This window comes from Herpailurus yagouaroundi, unplaced genomic scaffold, assembly GCF_014898765.1.
Source record: "Herpailurus yagouaroundi ecotype Mexico unplaced genomic scaffold, PumYag 181, whole genome shotgun sequence".
NCBI classification, from domain to species: domain Eukaryota; kingdom Metazoa; phylum Chordata; class Mammalia; order Carnivora; family Felidae; genus Herpailurus; species Herpailurus yagouaroundi.
The window spans coordinates 30,897,139-30,910,987 of NW_024412412.1; the positions used below are offsets into that span (position 1 = coordinate 30,897,139).

A 13,849-nucleotide genomic window follows, 5' to 3' on the forward strand; every position below is an offset into this window, starting at 1 on the left:
ATATATTTGATATATAACCCTGGATAAATTTAAAGTGTACAACATGTTGATTTGATGCATTTATATATTGTAATATGATTGCCATTGTAATGATAATTAGCATCTCTGCCTGGCCACATAATTATCATTTCTTTTTAGTGGCTTGAAGAGTTAAGACCTAGTCTCTTAGCAAGTTTGGTGGTTGTAATTGAGGTGAGCAGACAGCTACGTGACTCATGGTGGAGGGCGTACATTTTCCGTATGGTTATTTAGACCAGTATTTCACCTGCTGTGATGGATGTGCAGACAAGGACCTGGGGCTTCCCGCTAAAATACACACCTGCCTTCATGGAGTCTGGGGTGGGACGGGAGAGTCTTCATATCTAACATACTCTAGATGTGTTTAATTCTGCTAGTCCATGAGGACACTTTGAACTGCGGGGATTTGGGGTTTACTTCTTTCTTTTCAGCTGATTTAGAACAGCTGCTCCCAGATTGACCCACACCCCCCAGCCTGCCCTGCAGCTTTTCCCGCCTCCTGATCCTTCTGCGGGGGGGGGGGGGGGGGGGTGGAGGGGCTCTGGAAGACAGTTTTTGTGCTTTGTAGGCCTTTATGGGATTTAAGTTAACATTTGATTGTTAAGTTCTAATTCTACGGCATTGTTTTTAAGAAGTTGTCGATGATACAATTTCAGTTTCTCTTTTAGGAAATTTGTTAAAATATTTTTGTGGCCTAAATCACAGTCTGGTTTTGTATGTAGTAACGAAAAATAAATGCATTTCTTGCTTATAGAGGCCAAGGTCTCTCTTTCTCTTTCTCCCTCTCTCTCTCTCTCTCTCTCTCTCTCTCTCTCACACACACACACACACACACACACACACACACTTGACCTTATATCTTACATATTTTTAAATTCCTTTTAATAATAGCTTTCCCCCACTTGTCTACTTGACCCATGAAGAAGGAAAAGAGGTGGAGTGGTATGTTAAAGTCTTCCACTGATATTCTGGTTGTGTTGATTTTCTACAGATTGTTGCTCACAGTAGAGTTTTTGTTGCAATATTATCCCAGGCATAAGATGTCCTGGCAGTTAAATCTTCAGTGTGAACTCTAATCTTTAAAAATATTTCCTGATTCTTGCAAGTTCCTTTTTTCTTTTTTCTCCGTGAGCCAAAGTGCTTTCTTGAAAAGGTTCCTGAGTGATTTTCCCACCATGCTTCCCGGCCAGCCATCTTGCGACGTTCCAGGTGGCTGGCCCTTGAGAACTGCCGTTACTGTGTCTTTCTGCTTCAGGGTGCTGGGTGGTCACCGTCATCGCACTGCCCTGTCATTCAGCTCTGCTGGGGTTCCCTGCCAGTCTTCCTTCAGCTACTGTCCACTATCCTGGTCCCTTGCTTATTCCTGCAGCAGCCCCAGGCCCCCTTGGTCCCGCCGTCCCCACCCCCTTCACTTGCTGTCTATGATCTCCCTCCAGGTGTCCCTCCAGGTGTCCCTCCAGGAGGGCAGCTGTCTCCTAAAGGGGGCGGGGCCGGGTGCTGGTTATGGCAGCAAGTAAACAAGATGTGCTCCCAGCTTGGCGTCTCCTCTTGGCCTCAGATGGTGTCCTTGTCATCCACGAGCAGGTCCCCCAAGCCCACCGTCTTGTCCCTCATCAGGATAGTGCAGTCCATGAACTGGCGCTCCAGGTGGTTCTCCACCCACTCAGCCAGCGCTAATTCTCGCCCGCAGTGTTCACACTTCAGCGGAGGGCCGGTGCACACGGGGACCTCGGTGTCCTGCATGTCGTCCACCTCCGGACGGCTTCCGAGGCTCCAGGGATCGGCTCCGCGTCTGGGGAAAAGCCTGGGACCTCATACACACTGGCCACTTTGTCCACTAGGTCCAGCAGCAGGTCTCTGTACTGTTGCGGGTGAGGAACCCCAGGCGCTCGGCCAGTGCCTGGTCACCACCACCACCCCCTCCCTGGGAACTGCCTGGGGAAGCCCTGCAGGAGGTCTGCTAGACATTGGCCCACAAGTGGTTCAAGTCCAACAGCACCTGCGAGAGCCAAGGGCCCTTGTTTTGTTTTGTTTTGTTTTTTAATAAGCCATTTATCTATTTATTTATTTAAAAGTTTTATTATTTACTTTTATTATTTTTTGAAAATTTACATCCAAATTAGCCTACAGCGAAGTAACGATTTCAGGAGTGGATTCCAGTGATTCATCCCCTAGGTATAACAGAGCCAAGGGCCTTTTTCATGCTTATCGCCTGAGCTCTATTCTTGTTACTATCAATTTTACAACCTTTGCTTGCTTTTTTTTTTTTTTTGAATGCTTATATGTTTGTATTTGAGAGAGAGAGAGAGAGAAAGAGAGAGCAAAATCAGGGGAAGGGCAGAGAGAGAGGGAGACACAGAATTTGAAGCAGGGTCCAGGCTCCCAGCTGTCAGCACAGAGCCCTACTCGGGCTCGAACTCACGAACTGTGAGATCATGACCTGAACCCAAGTCTGGCAATTGACTGACCCAGCTACCCAAGCTCCCTGCTGTGCTTGCTTTTTATTTGCGTTTGCTTATCTGTATCTTTTTACTTTTAATTTTTTTGCATCAGTTTGTTTTAGGTAAGTCTGCATGTATTTGAATTTAGTCTAGGCCCCATTTGATTTTTAATGAACTACTTTAACATCTTTAATTATTACTTAGCAGTCGTATTTCATCTTGTATCAGTCACTGTGTTCCATGGTTTTTAAAATATTTATGTTTTCTCACTGTTTCAAGTTTTGATTTTTTTATTTACTTTTTTAAAAAAATATTTCTTTAGTTTTGAGAGAGCTCTTGTGAGCAGGGGAGGGTCAGACAATGGGAGGCAGACGACGGGAATTGGGCTCCACGCTGACAGTGGTGAGATTCATGTGGGACTAGAACTCCTGAACAGTGAGATTATGACCTCAGCCCAAGTCCAAGGCTCAACCGACTGAGCCAGCCAGGTGCCCCTGACTGTTTTCATTTTTTTACAATGAAATACGATGTCTTATTTTTATCTTCTTCAGCATTTTGAAAATCATGTCCTATTTTTATGTCCCTTGGTGACTAACTTTTTCAAAAACGTTCCTTCACTATTTTTTCTAATTACCAGAGTTAAAAAGACACATTTCAGACCCTTTCATTTGTGACACGTAATTTCATACACTTTGAAAATGTTCTCTCAAAAATCCCTACATACTGATATTTATTATTTATTCAGGCTACGCTATGTGCCCCAAGCGAGTCCAAGTGCCGACTACCTCAGCGAAGGAGGCAGACCACAGGACCCACCCTCAGGGAGTTCACTCTGGCACAGCAAAGACAGGCAAGAAGAAAAATCAGTGTGTCCACACTGTAGAATATGATTTCAGGAAGTCATGGGTCTATATCATTGTTCTTATCTAATTATATTTTATTTTCACGGAAAATATTTTTGCATTGAATAATATAACCAGATTGACAATAATATTTGGGCTTCTTCCTATTCGAACTGGCTATTGCTCCTGATATGCAATAGTTTTCCCCATTGAGAGATCTCAATTTCACCAAATTGCAGGAAGTAAAGATACAAATCTAAGAGCTTCAACGGGACACCTGGGTGGCTCCGTCGGTTAAGCGTCTGACTTCAGCTCAGGTCGCGATCTCGCGGTCCGCGAGTTCGAGCCCCGCGTCGGGCTCTGGGCTGATGGCTCAGAGCCTGGAGCCTGCTTCCGATTCTGTGTCTCCCTCTCTCTCTGCCCCTCCCCCGTTCATGCTGTGTCTCTCTCTGTCTCAAAAATAAATAAACGTTAAAAAAAATTAAAAAAACAAATCTAAGAGCTTCAAAACTTTCTAAAAACAATTCTAAGAGTTGGTTTTCCTGGCTCTATTTTCTAAGTTCTTACATTACTGAAAATAATTATTTGGGACTTTCATTTATGAAAGAACTAATATTGCTATACAATTTTTGGATCTACCTTTGTTCCTTAAAATCCTGTACAGTGAAAGACAATGTTGGGCAATTGTTTCATTGCCTCCTGAGATTTCATGTTATGTAAGGCGAAACTTGAGAAAGATTTTTGCCTGTTGTAAATCATCTACTCTATCTGCCTAGAAGCTTCCTTGTGTGTCTCTACAGATGGCTTCTTTCAGTGATTTTACAAATAAAGTATGGAGGCATTTATTTTGCCTGCCTTGTAGCACAACTCACGGAATAGAAAAGAAAGCAGCTTACACCTGTAATGGCAGGGGGCTCAGAGCTTCAACTAAAGCTTCCACTAAAGCTCTGAGATTCAGACCACTACAGACGTGCAGAATGTGTACAATTTCTACATATGGGTTATTTTATTAAGGGAACATAGAAGTGTGCTATTAGCCTCAGACATTTTTGTCCCCAATTACCTTCTAATTTGTATGAAAATTTCCCCATAGCCTGACAGTTGTCTGTGAACTTTGTTTTAGTAAGAGGGTACATTTTCGTCTTTTGTGTTTCCTCTTGAGTGATTTGTCGAAGAGTTTGGCAGATTCCCGGGTGGATGCTAATTAGGAGAAGAAATCCACAGTGTTTGTGATTAGTGACCCGTTTACATGTTCTTTTGAAAGAGAATAGTATTCAGTTTACAAACAACGTATAAGGTGTCAGAAACCATTTTTCAAAATGTATGAGAAATTTAATGTTTCAAACTTTTGAAGAATACTGTCTTGGTCAGAAAGCTATATTGCTCAGCCCTCTTCATTCAAGTGAGAGAAGCCAAATTCAAGCTAGTTGAGAGAAAAAGAGAGAAGAGAATTTACTGGCACATGTGATAAAACATCCCGAAGTAAAAGTAACTTCAAGCATGACTGTCTCTAGCAGCTCAAAAAATGTGAACAACCCATTACACCAATGCAAAAATGTATCCTTTCCAGATTGTCCCAGAAAACTGTGTAGAATCGATGGGCTTATTCTGGGTTTTATGGCTACGCCACGGGAATAGTCATCCCATGAGAATGTTGACTGTCTAGGATTGTCCCTTTCCATCTTATAGGTACACACCATATTATCACGAAGGTTGATTTCATGTTCTAGAATTTTCAGAATATACTTTTAGTTGTTTTTTTCCCCCCGGCTTTATTGAGATATAATTGACATATGACACTGTGTTAAGTATACAGTATACAACCTGTTTATTTGATATACTTGACAAACTCATTACCACCAAAGCATTATCCGACATCCGCATCACGTCACATAATTATCATTTCTTTTTTTCTGGTGAGAACACTTGAGACCAACTTTCTTAACAGCTTTCAAGGATATAATACAATATTACCAACTATAATCACCACGTTATACATTAAATACACAGAACTTACTCATGTTCTAATTGGAGGTTTGTACTGTTTGACCAACATCTTCCCTTTCCCCCTACTCCGCAGTCCCTGCTGACCACCATTCAAGTGTTTATCTCGATGCGTATGGCTGTATGGCTTGTTTAGATTCCACATGCAAGTGCTATCATACGGTATTTGTCTTTTTTGACTTTGCCCTGTCTCATTTAGCCTAAAACCCGCAAGGTCCATCCATGTTCTCACAAATGTCAGTATGCCCTCCTATCTCATGTTCTGAATATTCTATTGTATCTACACACCACAACTTCTTTATGCACTTACCTGCTGACGCACACTTAGGCTGTTTTCATCGATTGGCTATTGTGAATAATGCCGCAAAGAACATGGGAATCTAGATATCTTTTTAAGATCCTGTTTTCATTTCGTTCGGATATATACCCCAAAATGGGATGGCTGGGTCATATGGTAGCTCCATTTTAATCTAATCGTCACCAAGACCCATGTCAAAATGCTTTCCACCCGCTATGTTTTCTTCTAGGAGGTTTACAGTTTCAGGTCTTACAGCCAAGTCTTTAATCCATTTTGAGTTGATTTCTGTTCATGGTGTAAAGATAGGTGTTCAGTTCCATTCTTTTGCCCGTGGCTCTCCAGTCGTATTCCAACACCATGTATTGAAGATGCTGTCCTTTTACCATTGTATATTCTTGGCTCCTTTGTTATAAATTAGTTGATGATAGTGCTGGAGTTTACTTCCAGGTTGTCTATGCTGTTCCATTGATTTATGTGTCAGTTTTATGCCAATACCATACAGTCTTGATTACTATAGCTTCGCAATATAATTTGAAATCAGGAAGTGTGATGCCTCCAGCTTTGTTCTTTCCTAAGGTTGCTTTGGCTATTCAGTCTTTTGCGGTTCTGTACAACTTTTAGGATTTTTTTTTTTCTATTTCTCTGAAAAAATACCATTGGAATTTTTATAGGGATTACGTTCAATCTGTAGATCATTTGGGGTAGTATAGACATTTTAACAATATTAATTCTTCCAATCCGTGAGCATAAAACATCTTTCCGTTTGTTTGTGTTTCCTTCAAATAGTTTCATCAGTCTTGTAGTTTTCTGTGAACAGATCTTTCACCTTCTTGGTTAAATTTATTTCTAGGTATTTAATCCTTTTTGATGTAATTGTATGTTCCTCCTATGTGCGATTTGTTGGGAGTTTTTATAATGGAGGATGTTGAATTTTGTGAAATTCCTTTTCTCCATCTATGGAGATTATCAGATGATTTTTACCCTTCATTCTCTTAATGTTGTATATCACATTGCTTAGTTTATGGAATTTGAACCATTCTTGCATCCCTGGAATACATTCCATTTGAATGTACTGTTGAACTCCGTTTACTAATATTTTGTTGAGAAATTTTACATCTGTGTATACCAGGGATATTGGTCTGTAATTTTCTTTTCTTGTGGTGCCCTTGCCTGGTTCGTTATGAGGGTAATGCTGGCCTTGTGAAATGAGTTTAGCAGTATTCCTTCCTCTTCTATGTTTGCAAGACTTTGAGAAGTAATTGTATTAATTCTTCTTTAAATTTTTGGTAGAATTCATCAGTGCTTCATTAGTTCATTAGTTCTAGACTATTTTGGTTGTCTCCACCTATGTGTACACTTTCCAGTTTTCTTCTTGTAACTTATTTTTGGTTTCATAGCATTTTGGTTGGAAGGATGCCTGATGTCAGTTCAGTCTTCTTAAATTTATGAGGATTTGTTTTGTGGCCTCACATGTGATCCATACTGAAGAATGTTCCGTGTGAGCTTGGAAAGAATGTGTATTGTGCTGTTGTTGGACGGAATGTTCTGTAAATGTCTGTTAGGTCCATCTGGTCTAATGTGTAGTTGAAGTCTGATGTTTCCTTATTGATTTCGGAATGCAGTTTCAGAGGTAGCTCCCATGAGGCACCATTTCACACCTACTATGAAAACTATAGTCAAAAAGATGGACAATAACAAGAATTGCCAAAGATGTGGAGAAATCGGAATCCTCGTGCATTGCTGGTAGGACTGTAGAACAGTGCAGCTGCTATGGAAATACTTAAGCAGTGTTCCTATATGACTAAGTATTCCATTCCTAGGTATATATCCAAGAGAATTTAAAACTGATGTCTACACAAAAACATGCACACACATGTTCATAGCTTCATTATTCACCACATCCAAAAGCTACAAAAAAACCTGAGTGTCCATCAGTGGATGAACAGGTAAATAAAATGAAAAATTATTCAGCCGTGAAAGAAGCGAAATACCAATACATGCGACAGCATGGATGTACCATGAAAACATGATGGGAAGTGAAAGATGCCAGACACAAATGGTCTGATAGTGTAGGATTCCATTCTTGGAATGTTCGGAATAAGCAAATCCATAGAGACAGAAGCTATATTAGCATTTCCTAGAGGCTGAGGAGAGGGAACAATAGTGAGTGGGTATAGGGTTTTTCCTGTGATGATGAAAACGCGTAGGAGTTAGTCCTGATGGCTTCACAACTTTGTGAATACACTAACGGCCACTGAAGTCTACACTTCTCAGGGGAGAATTTTGTACTATGGGAATTATGTTATCAATAGAAAAGAAATAATTCTTTTTTTTTTTTTAATTTTTTTAACGTGTATTTATTTTTTTGAGACAGAGAGAGACAGAGCATGAACGGGGGAGGGTCAGAGAGAGAGGGAGACACAGAATCTGAAACAGGCTCCAGGCTCTGAGCTGTCGGGCACAGAGCCCGACGCGGGCCTCAGACTCACGAACTGCGAGATCATGACCTGAGCCGAAGTCGGGTGCCCAACCGACTGAGCCACCCAGGCGCCCCAAGAAATAATTCTTGAAAAATATAAAGATGGATTCAGAATTGAGAATGTGTAGCCAGACATTTTAAATCAGCGCTTCCAAGAAATTATAACATTTCTGGGGAAATCTCTAGCAAGCTAAGAGATGTGGACTGCCTTCAGTCGCTCCAGAGCATAAAGTGCAAACCATCATAAAAGGAACTGTTCAAGGTCCTATTTGTTTTGTTTTGTTAATTAGTGCTGCCTTCCTGTATGGCCAGAATAATTTCATATTTGCAAGTTTTAAATATGATTGATGATAATCATTAATACACAAAAAGCTTCCAAATACTGCTGAATTAAGTGGCATTTAACACCTGGAAGATATTTTAGGTCACTTATGATCTACTAAACTACAAAATCAGCATGTTGCTCATAAAGGTTTCTCATAAAGCAGAGTATAATTCAAAAATTTTTTTTCAACGTTTATTTATTTTTGGGACAGAGAGAGACAGAGCATGAACGGGGGAGGGGCAGAGAGAGAGGGAGACACAGAATCGGAAACAGGCTCCAGGCTCTGAGCCGTCAGCCCAGAGCCCGACGCGGGGCTCGAACTCACGGACCGCGAGATCGTGACCTGGCTGAAGTCGGACGCTTAACCGACTGCGCCACCCAGGCGCCCCAAGCAGAGTATAATTCAAAAAGTTCATGTGAAAACAGGAAAAGTACATTTTATATATGTAAATAGTTTGCCCAAAAAAGGACAAATTTAGGCAAATAGTCAAAAGTTCTTATTTTCAAATTACAATAAAGTAACTGTAAATAATTTACTGTGTAACATTATTGACTTTTAAACCTATTTTACTTTATCTTTTAAACTTATTTATTTTGAGAGAGAGAAAGAGAGAGCATGCGCATGCAAGCCGGGGAGGGGCAGAGAGAGAGGGAGAGGGCAAGAATCCCAAGCAGGCTCCACCCTGTAGGCACAGAGTCAGAAATGGGACTGGATCTCACAAACCATGAGACCATCACCTGAGCTGAAATCAAGAGTCCAACACTTAACCAAATGAGCCAGCCAGGCGCCCCTAGAACTATTTTATTATAAAACAAACCACAAATACAGGAAGCTCTTCCAAACAAATACACAGCCTGATGAGTTTTTATGAGGCCTTTTTATAACTACCACCCAGGTGAAGACATGCGGCCTGATTCAATCACAATAACACTCTTACCCCAAGTAACTATTATACTCACCTTTGTAGAGATGACACAAATGTCCATTCTTAGAGACTGTAATTTAATCTTACTCACCTTTTTAAAAGTGTTTGGATTCCGTGTCAATTTCAGCCCACACATTTCTCCTCCTTCCCTTCCTTTTTCTTATCATTTATCTATTAAGGAATCAAGGACATTTGCCCAGCAGAATATTTCACACTCTCAATTCTACTTATTGTGGACTCATAGTGCAGTTCCTCTGTCTTCTTGAAAATTGGCAGCTGATCGCCAGACTTGATCAGACTCAGTCAGGTTCAACTCCTTTGGCAAGACCGTGTGGAATGTTGTACTCTCACCAGGAGGTATCTGTCTGCTTATCTCTCTTTGTGGACTGAGCAGCTGTTGATACTCAATACCTGGATCCGTTCATTCATTAGTGGTTGCAAAACAATGATCTTTCAATTCATCATTTTTTTTTCATTTATTAAATAAAACGCTTTTACAAAGAGATGCTTTCCCTCTTCTACTGTTTGTACTATCCAGGCAGACAGTTTCTACAGAGCCCGGACAAACGCTTGATTCTTCGCTCTGAATATTTGCTTGGTTTCTGCACAGTGGGGGTAGAGACAAATGACCTACTAGTTTTTAAAGTTTTAATATTCGAGAATAAAAATCTGAGCCCCTACTCTTATGAAAACAAAGAAGTAGAGATTTAATATTCTCGCGTATTTTTCACTTCTTACTGAAGTATAATATATTTAAAGAGTGTCCCTATCATAAGATTGTAGATCAGTGGTTCTTCACAAACTGAACATACCACGTAATCAGCAACCAGATCGAAAACCAAGGCACTCTCACTACCCTAGAACAGCCCCTTCCAGTCACAACCATCTCTAAGGATAACCGCCCCCCACCTTCCTGATATCCTACAACTAATTGTTTCTGTTTTGTTTCTTAGATGAGTGGGATCATACAGTGTATGCTCTTTTGTACTGAGGTTCTTTGCTCTGTCATTATGTTTGCAGTAGTCACTGGATTGCGTATCCATTTTTCTGATAGGATTCAGATTGTTTCCAGTTGCCAGCTGGAGTGTTAAGAACTTTTCGGCGCATGCCTTTTGGGGCACGTAGATGTGCATTTCTTAGGGTATGGATTGCCTTCATTTTTAAACATGATACTAGAACCAGATAGTTTCTTGGGAAGACTACGGAAATATGTAAATAGCTTCATTTTTAAACATGATATTAGAACCGGGTAGTTTCTTGGGAAAACCACTGAAATTTCTGAAATTCTTTTTATTGAAAAAATGAGTTGTTGTTAGTAATTATCACCGTACCTCATTTAGTTTCAAAATTGTAGCTGCTACCGCTGCTAACATCAGGTACCAGCCTGTAACAAATCTCAGAGAAAGTGGCACCGCCCATGGCTGCACTCAATCCACTGTCTATGCTTGTCGCAAAGAAAAACCATAGACACTTTAACGCCGGAGGGGAATTTTACTTTTTCTTTTCGATGCCCTCTCGAAGCTCTGTCTGCTGCCTCAGAGCAGTGCCCATTTACAGGCCAGCAGTCGCTGAAGCAGCTCTGCTTAAAAACCTGAATTACCTGGAAATCTATTTTTAATTTACTTCTATAGGGATTCATCACCTGCTATGGGATAAATCATCCTCCCTCCCCCAAATTCATACATGGAAGTCCTAATCCCCAGTCCCTCAACATATGACCTTATTTAGAAATAAAGTCATTGCATGTGTCATTAGTTAAGATCAGGTCATTAGGGTGGGCCCTAATCCAGGATGACTGGTGTCCTTATATAAAAGGGCAAATCTTGGGGGCACCTGGGTGGCTCACCGAGGTGCTCACCTCGGTTGAGCATCTTGATTTCGGCTCAAGTCATGATCTCATGGTTGGAGAGATAGAGCCTCGTGTTGGGTCTGCACTGACGGCATGAGGCCTGCTTGGGACTCTCTCTCCCTCTCTCTCTGTCTCTCCCCGCCACATGCACGCACACACACACACACACACCCTCTCTCTCAAAATAAATAAATAGCTAAGAAAAAAAAAAAAAGGGCAAATCTGGACACAGACCTGCACACAGGGAGAAGGCCATGCGAAGAGGAAGGCAGAGATTAGGGTGATGCTTCTACAAGCCAAGGAACGCCAGAGATTGACCACAAGTCACCAGAAGCTAGGAGAGACACATAGAACAGACCCACCTCTCACATCTCTCAGGAGAACCAACCCTGAAGGTACCTTGATCTCAGACTTCTGGCCTCCTGAACTGTGAGCCAATAAATGTCTCTTATGTAAGCCTCCCAGTGCGTGGTACTTTGCAACAGCAAACTTACACATCACCCTTTATAACGTGGTACCCTTGGCCGTTGCCCATTGTCATGATCCTTAATTTGGACTCTAACTTGGACTTCTAACTGACTGACAGCGTGTAATCTTGAGTAAAGGATTCAGCCTCCCTCTGTAAGCATCTGTGTCTTCTTACGTGTAATTGGGATAAAAATCATACCTCTATCACAGGCTTGCTGCGAGAATGGAGTAAAACCTGCATCTAAAGAACTTCTGAAAGTATCTCTAAATGGTAATTATTATTATTTTTTTTTTGCGGAAATATCAGAGCTTTATTCAAAGTTAGGCCTTTCTAACCAAAGAACCTCTATTCCTTTTTAAAATATAATTTATGGACAAATTGGTTTCCGTACCAAATAGCAATTTTTCAAATAAGTATTAACTTTTATCATTATATACTAAGTCGCAACCATAATAAATTCCGAAAAGCAGGACTCATACAAGCCGCATTCTGTAGAACACAGAAACATGCACGAAATAAATAAATAAACACAAATTATCCTTCACAACAGATACAAAAGGGCAATAAAAACGGATGTTACAGACCGTTTGAGGACAAGGCCATCATGGCATCATACCTTATGGATACAAACACAAAATAAAATAAAAATGGATAGCTTTAAATGCTTTCCATCAAGGAAACATTTTCAGGACAAAATAAAACAGGTAACTCATGAAGTCAGAAAAAGTCACAAAGTGATTCTAAGCCAGCAGGATGAAGAAACTGATGATGACAAAAGCAGGAGAAAAATGGCATTCTGGTAACCAACGTTTGCAAAGCATTTCCTAGACACCAAGCCCTGTGCTACATCCTTTTCCCAGACTGTCATGGAATGATTAGTACAATCTTATGTAGGTACTACGATTATTCCCATTTTACAGGTAAGGACACTAAGGTTTCAGAGCTGGCGTAACTCACCCAAGATCATAAAACAGAGGCAGGATGGTGTCCCAGGAAGTATGACCACAGACCCCAAGTTCTTAATCACTGTATACTCCCCCGGTCTTCTTCAGTCAGGGTACAACTGGTCACTCACGTTCTAGAGAACACCTCCCTTACTGCCTCTCATATACTGTTTCTACCGCGTATCCTGTGCATTTGAATTTAGTGATTTCTTATAACTCGCTCTCACGTCGCCACATCCCCCAGCCCCATGCACACACCCACACCTGGTGCTTGTTTGAGCCCTCTCCATCATGAGACACGAGCGACACGGTTGAACAATCCTCATTCCTAGGCCGGACGTCTAACCATTGGTGAACAGCTGGGCCGCCTACCATTCAAATATGGAAAGGGTCTCAGGGCCCAGCCCTCCTGTGTCCGTCTCGCATATGGCCACTTCTCATCTCTGCTGCTTGGAGGGCACAAGCGGTCCCTGGAGCCCACCTCTGCCTACACTTTGCTGCCAGTGCTCCTCACTGTTTTCTCTGCCCTTCTAAAGGCTTCTGAAATTGGCCATCCGTGGCTTCCTTCACCCACAAATGATTTAAAGTCAAATTGAGAATAGATTTTTTTTTTTCTCCACGTAAGATCCACAAATAAGAACGTGTTCCAAAGACAGGAAAAGAAAAATTTAGTATTGGTAGATCTCTGGTTTCTATCAGCTCGGTAGATATTATTCATTAACCGAAAGAGTCAAATCTCCACTCTCATAAAAAGACAAATTAAATGCAGTTAGCTGAAATACACCTTTATTTGGCTCTTGTAGTTTTTCAGCTGTGACAAAGTAAACCTTTTCTTTTTTTTTTTTTTTTAAGGATCTTTATATAACATAAGAGATCAGTTTGGCATATCCTAAGACAAACCCCACCAACGGAACAAAGGTAGATTACAATTAGTTGTTTTGTAAGCATTATTTTTGGAAAGCCCAGTGTTGATTTCAGCTTTGCACATACCGTATAATGATATAGTAAAGCTGGAAGTGTACACATTTAGAGACCGTAATTACAGCAATGCTGTGCTTGACTCCCTGATTTGCTAAACTGAGTTGAAAACTGAAGTTAAGTGGAGCCAGAGTCTACCCAGTTTACTCCACAAATTTATCCCACTTAGAAAACAAGTAAGAATGACAACAACAACATGATGCTTTAAAAAAAAAAAAAGAAAGAAACTGCTGTAGTTTTTACCCCTTTGGAATTTGATGCCCACTAAGGTAGAAA

General features: G+C 40.9%; 1 pseudogene; it reads right to left on the reverse strand.

Moving 5' to 3' along the window:
* Positions 1 to 1,426: 1,426 nt before the first annotated feature.
* Positions 1,427 to 13,849, reverse strand: part of LOC121039924 (5'(3')-deoxyribonucleotidase, cytosolic type-like) — a 51,929-nt pseudogene continuing 39,506 nt past the window's right edge.